Below are 7,626 nucleotides of genomic sequence, written 5' to 3'. Positions count from 1 at the left end.
AATTCTCCATCGAAAAGTCCTCGTCTCATCCCTTAATATTAATTAGCGGGCGAATGAATCAACGGAAAAACATAAAGTAAACATTGAGGACAAGGAGGACATAAACCCCCCTTCGAACCTACCCCTGTGACAGCGGGACTGCTATAGGGCTTCTAGCAGATGTTTTCCCTGCCCAGGATACTCCCACTCTACGTAATTCCCACTCATATGCTTGTCCCCCACTCCAAAAATCCGTGGATATTCTTCTTCTGGCCCTACTGCCGAGTTACCGGCACAGGCAGCTCGCCCAGCCGTTAGAATCGACCGTGGCGCCCCACCTCTGTTGGGGTCTCACTTATTCTGGCTGCGACTCCTGTCGACTTGACCGACCCCGTTGGGATATCGACACTGCCGCCATTTCCCGGCATTCCCCCTACGGGTCTTGTATTATCATTATATACACTCACATTAATTTCAATCAATTGATAGAAAACAATGTTATAAACAGTGCAAATATAAACTAATAATTCGTCTATCCACGTTTATTGTGTTTTCAGATATCATTTCCCCCTTTTTAGCCCCAGAAAAGGACAATCCTAATAGCCACGCAACAGCCACGCAAATACCGTGGCTGTAGCGTGGTTCCTGGATTCCCACGGTAGGAAAAAAATTTGAGCCGGGGGAATTCTATAAAAAATATCTCAATAGAATAAATTCTATAGAGAAATCGACTGCGATCGATTTTTTTCTATAGAATATTTTCTATTGAACATTTCAATAGAATCGGCCAAAAAACGATCAAAAGTCGAATAGAAATGCAATAGAATTATTTAGCGAATTAGCGAGGTTCTTCTATGAAATTTTTTCGTGCATGATCTTTTTTCACTTGAAGAGTTTGGTCATTTCAATACAATTAGTTGAGATATTACCATTTGTTCCCTACTTCCTTAAAAAACTAAATGTTACCTGATAGAAAATTCATAAAATGAAAATGAACGGAAGATTGCCGATAAATATTAATTTTGCATGATGAATTTTGATGCGAGTCCAACGGGCAAGAGAGAAAAGAAAATTCAGTTGGACGTATGGGCGAAGGGTGACCACCTTTCATGTATACCTGGAAGATCCCCACAGCACCGACTCGACACTTTTGGTACCTGGCTAAGGACCGTCATAAAGCCATTTGACTTTTCACCGAGCAATTCGGCTACAAACTGCCAGTAGGTCAGATATTTTTGTCAAACTTCAAAACGCGTGTGCCAGCTCAAAAAACGGTTTAGAAATTTGGGAAAAAAATCACGTTCAATTCATTCCACGGACTATCAGTGGAAGGTCTGAGAGTTTAAAAATTTGAGGCCCTGTTCAAAATGATGGTGCGTACTCCATATGCATGGCGTCATATACAAAATCGGTACAAGTCGGAGAAATCTCGTAAAGAAACCTTTAAATACAAAGTTGGGGACTATGTGCGCATCAGTCGAGCGAAAGGCATCTTTGAGAAAGGATATGTGACTAATTGGAGTAAAGAAATATTCCAAATAACGAAAGCAGTCCTCAAACAATCATTACCAATATACGAGCTGAAAGATTTAGCTAATGAACAAATTGAAGGATTTTTTTACGAGCCAGAGTTGGTGCTTGTTAATAACCAAACGGAGAAGGATGAATTCGTAGTTGAACGTGTCAGACGCTCTAAAGGAAAAGGAAAAAATAAACAAATTCTTGTTAATTGGGAGGGATATCCTGATAAATTTGATTCGTAGATACCTGCGTCAAAGCTGCACGTCATTGGAAAAAAATGAAGAGGAATGAATTTTATATGGTACTCTCAAGCAACAGCAGCATGGACTATCATCCCGATAATACAGCATCAAAATATGCAACATTGCTCCCGAAACAAGTTGAGTTGGAAGGAGAATGCGTTGTGGGCCTAAGTGAAATACAGTTTCCTTGTAATTTTTTACATATACGTGATAGGAAAGATGCCTCCATCAACTTTGTTAGTAGCGGAAAAGACAATAAGGGCAAAGCAAATCTACCACAAACATTTTTTCTACCTACTGTGGTTTTCCAGGACCTGACCTATCTCGTGGGTTTCACGAATAACTTTGCAACCTTGAAGGATCATATAAAATTTGAGTATTCTACCCAACAAGGCTTTGTGAAAATTGGAAGACATTGCACCACCTACGCGAACCAGGCTGGTGGAGGGTCAGTGGAGAGATACTTATTTCAGACGGGTCTATGTTGGGAGCCCATATCAACGGGGCCATGGAATTGGGGCTTTCTTCGGGGGCCTCTTTCGTCTAATTCTGCCCTTCCTCGGTAGTGCAGCTCGAGCAGTCGGTAAAGAAGCTCTCAACGCGGGAAATAACGTTGTAGGCGATGTAGTGACAAACGGAAAATCCTTAAAGGTGGCGCTGGAGGATCGGCTAGCGGAGTCGGAATTAAAATTAAAAAGGCACAGGAAAAAATAGGGTCCATGATGCGTGGATCAGGATATAATAGAAAGCGTAAACACCTCGCATCTCATAAGCTCACTGGACGCGGGTCTGCCAAGACATTCAAAACAAGGAAGAATAAAAAGAAGAGAAATATTCCAAAAAATAAGAAGAAAAGAAAAAAAGTAAAAAAAAAAAAATCCAAGAAGAAGACTCGCGATTTATACGATATTTTCAACTAATCATCATGTCGTTTCTACATTCACACTCTTCCGAGTGCGTGAAATCGGAGCTCGATCTGTTCACTATACCCCCGACGCAGACGAGTATTGAAAATTCTCAATTTGTTTATTATAATCCTGTGTCTACTTTATCGGACGACGCCCCAATCAAATTCATCGTATCAGGCCATGGAGGAAAAACATCGATTTGGCACACACTATGATGAAAATTCGAGCGAAAATTTTGAGACCCGATGGCACTGCTGCTGTTGAGGATTCCGTCGGTCCTGTGAATAATTTTTTGCATTCAATGTTCAACCAAGTGGATGTATATTTCAATCAAAAAGTTGTTACGCCGCCAAATAACCTCTACGCCTATAGAGCATATATTGAAACGTTGCTAAACTATGAAGAAGATGCCAAGTCCTCGCATCTTGGAATGGCTTTATGGTCAACTGATACCTCTGGCGCTATGGATACCGCTGCAGTTGTGGGCGCTGATGTGAAAAAAAATAAAGGATTAATCTCTCGACAAGTATTTACGAAAGGTGGAAGACCGTTTGATCTGGTGGAACATTTGCATTGTGACGTTTTCAATCAAGATAAATTTTTGATGAACGGTGTAGAGCTACGTGTTCGTCTTATCCGCGCAAAGGATGAATATTTTCTCATGGACGATACTACACTTAATTATAAAGTAAATATTGTGGAGGCCTCTTTAATTGTTCGACGCGTGAAACTCAGCCCTGGAATATTGATAGCTCACGCTAAAACGCTTGCAAAGACAACTGCAAAATATCCCTTGACCCGTGTTGAGGTTAAATCTTTTGTTCTGCATAATGGAATTATGGGAGAGACGATGAATAACGCAATTTTAGGCCAACTGCCTAAAAGAATTATACTTAGATTTGTTGACAATGCCAGTTTCAATGGAGCGAGGAAGAAGAATCCCTTCAACTTCCAGAATTTTGGAATCAACTTTTTATGCCTGAATGTCGATGGACGCCAAGTACCTACGAAACCCCAGCAACCGAGTTTTACCTCTGACGAGTGTCTAGATGTGGAAACTTAATACCTTATTTGCGGGGACTGGAACGCATTTTAGTGATCATGGAAATAACATTTCTCGTCTAGCATATTCCGACGGCTTTTGTTTATTCGCCTTTGACCTCACTCTCGATTTATCTGCAAGTTCTGCCGGTCATTGGAATCTTGTAAAGAGTGGGAGTGTTCGTATTGAAGTACGATTCAACAAAGCAACAGAGCAAAATGTAAATTGTCTGTTATATGCTGAATACGATCATTTGTTGGAAATTGACTCAACAAGACAAGTTATTGTCGATTACAGTGGCTGAAAAAGAATACTAAACTATTTAATAGAGGTTCACCATACAATTACGTTAGTTGCGTCTGTTACGTCCGAATGACGTACAACATTTTGTTTTATTATTTTAATTATTAATTATTAATAAATGATGGAATATTTCCATCAGCTCATTTAACATGAGAAACGTTATCTATTGACATGTGATGTCAATATGCGAAACCTTACGGGTGGTCTACTCAGGTGTACTCGAATTCGAATCTTTCCACCGCATACCCGAGTCAATCGGAATTTACTAATTATTATTATTATGAATAATGAAAATATTATTTAGAAATTTAACATTTTTACCAAACTTTCAATAGGAAAAAATATTTTTATACCTGAAAAATTAAAATCAAGATTTTTGGATTATTAGAAACCCCAAAAATCTTGATTGAAGCTAGAAAATATGTCAACATAAAAAGAAAAGAAATGAAAGAAAGGAAAATGCATCGCTGTTGCGAAGAGCCTTATCATCGAGGGTTTCGGATGTCCGTACCAGACATCGGCTGTGTCCCGGCACGTAAGCCATCACTTCCCCTTACCGATAGAAATTCCTCAACACTTCCCCTTATTCCGTCATCATAAAATACAATACCTCCCCTTCGTATTCAAACAAGATGTTCCTTGTTCTTCTTTCCCCCACCTCCCTACAGAGATCATGCGGCACACGCCGGTGAGCTGTTATTCTCCTCTTCAAAACCACCACGCGACTTCAAAGTCTTTCCCCCACCTCCCAATACTAATTAAAAGTGCCATACGATTGACACACACAATTAACTCTGACACCTAAAGGTTAACGCTTAGGGAGTTAACAAGACAGTCCCGGCGTCACCGTCAACGAAAACAGATCAAGGAATACCAAGTGAACTCCAAGTAAACTCCAAGTGAACTCCAAGGATTATCAGTGGTTTCCTGTCATTATATATTATTGTGTTAAGATAAAAATCTATTCGATTTGTGAAATCGTAGTGATATATATATATATATTTTCCTTGGTTTACTGTGATTTAAAAAAAAAACACATTCATTTCCCAAGTGATTTCCCTTCAGGAAATCACAATAATCCGTTGTGATTGGTGAAAACTAATTAAATTCTTTCCTGATTTCCCTTCAGGAAATCATGAAAATTCACATTTACTGAATTAGAAACAAAAGGAAATAATAGATCTTTGTAGTGATTTTTTTTTGAAAATAAAACAATAGTTTTTTTTGGAATAATTCGATTAATTGATTACTGAATTTTGATATCAATTGATGTTATTATTCAAAAAAAAAAAAAAAAAATTTCAATTTAATTTGTCAAAATTTTGATTTACTTATATTTCCGCAGAATAGTTTGATCTAATTTGGACTGGTCGAAAAATTTTGATTCCTTTATTTGACCTCATCTTCTGTTGACATCTACAGCACAATTGCCTCTACATCAATTGACATCTACATCAATTGGCATTCACATCACAATTGTTATCTACATCAATTGGCATTCACATCACAATTGTCATCGACATCAATTGGCATCTATCTACATCCATTGACATCGACATCAACCGGCATCTACATCACAATTGCCATTTACTTCAATTGACATCTACATCAATTGACATCTCCACATCATAGCCTGACACTGCCAGGACCTCGTTCCAGCCATCGGTTCCCTCCTGCCCTCCCCTTTCTTACAACAAAATTTTCGAATTACCCGAAACCCCAAAGCAGAACATGTAAGTCACATGAATTCAATTATTCTTTCCTATTGAAATGAACAGATTCTAAAGTCAAGGAATCGGGATTTTGGTATACAAAAAAAGGATTAAACAAGAATTCAAAAATCTAAAAAATACATTTTTTCCCTCTGATTAATAAAGAATTAAAATTTTTAAGGAACCATAAATTTTCCTCTAAATCAAAGGAAATAATTAAAATTTTTAGGAAAAATACATTTTCCTCAGAATAAATAAGAAATAGAATTTTTGGGAAAATACAACATTTCCTCTGATTAATAAAGAATTAAAATTTTTAAGGAAACATAAATTTTCCTCTAAATCAAAGGAAATAATTAAAATTTTTAGAAAAAAAAATACATTTTCCTCAGAATAAATAAGAAATAGAATTTTTAGGAAAAATACATTTTTCTCAGAATAAATAAGAAATAAAACTTTTTAGGAAAAATACATTTTTTTCACTGAATAAGGAATTAATTAGAATTTTAGGAAAAATACATTTTCCCTTCCGAATAAAGGAAGAATAAGAAATTTTTTTTGTACATTTTCCTCTGAAGAAAATAAGAATGAGAATTTTATGGAAATTATATTTCCTCCAGAATAAGGAGAATTCGAAATTTTCGTAGGAATTTAATTCCCTCCAAAATAAAAATTTAAAGGAGAAATAATCTAATTACGATTTAGTTTCCTCTACGAGGTATTAAGGGAAGAAAAGGATTGAGAATTATTTCCTATCTGGATTTCTCTCGAATTAAATTTTTCTTATGATAATCCAGGTTAAAATCACAATTAGAATTTATAATTTTCAACTCCGAATTAAAAGAATTCTTTAACTCAATTAAACTAAGAAAAGCTGAATTGAATTGATCGATTGATCTATGATGACCTTCTTTACATTTACTTCGAGATCATTTGTTTCTTTGAATCCAAATTCAAGTGTCTAAGCAATTTAACATCAAACATTCATATCGTCGCCATTTTGGGTCCGCTTTGGACTATTCAACAATCATAATTTCAATTAAAACCCCCTGATGAATGAATAACTTTTATTCAATTATCGAGTTCAACTCATTACAACCCTTGGAACTAGAATCTTCCCAATATATATTCTCGATGATTAAATTGTTCAATATTCTGACGTGAAAAATCAGAGAACGATGAGAGAATATAAACAAAACAAAAAAATCTTGATTAATTTAATAACAAAAATTTAAATAGACGAATGATTGATGTGTTATTCCTTTCCAAATAAGGAGGTGATATTCCTGTCAATCGATCAATTCACGAAGAAACTAAAGTGTATCCTTATTATCAATTGTTAATCAAAAATTAACTGGGAAAATTCATTAAAAGAATATCGCTAATTATCCTTAAAAATTCTGTTTACGATTCATTTCTAGAATAAGCAAAAGTCACCTCGCCATCCTAAGCTATTTCCTTTGGTAGGCTTAAAAAGGCAATCTTTAGTCGTATTTTCTCGATTTATCAAAAGGTAAGTTGAAAATCATGACATAACACGTCCAAACAACTGAACAGGTGTCACACCATAAACCTTTTCTACCCGGGTCACAAGGCCACGACTATTGTCCTGCGTACCATCGTCTTATGAATACACTTGAGCTCCTGAAGGTACTACCGCATACCGATGCATCAATTGGAGGCGTCTACCCTGCTGACCGTGTCCCCTGGACATGGTCTCGGCCCTGTGCCATCATCATCAACACCGATAACCACAACCAAGCAGGAAGCCACTGGGTTGCCGTTTACCTCGGTTCAAATGGACCAGGAATCTATTTCGACAGCTTCGGAATGCAACCCTTCGACACAAGAATCGCTCAGCGTCTTAAGCGAAATTGCCATGTATATGAATGGAGCCAGAAAAGACTCCAAGATATATC

Source organism: Diachasma alloeum, unplaced genomic scaffold (assembly GCF_001412515.2).
Source record: "Diachasma alloeum isolate Michigan unplaced genomic scaffold, Dall2.0 Dall_scaffold_00387, whole genome shotgun sequence".
NCBI classification, from domain to species: Eukaryota; Metazoa; Arthropoda; class Insecta; order Hymenoptera; family Braconidae; genus Diachasma; species Diachasma alloeum.
Note: the sequence above shows the minus strand (reverse complement) of the source record.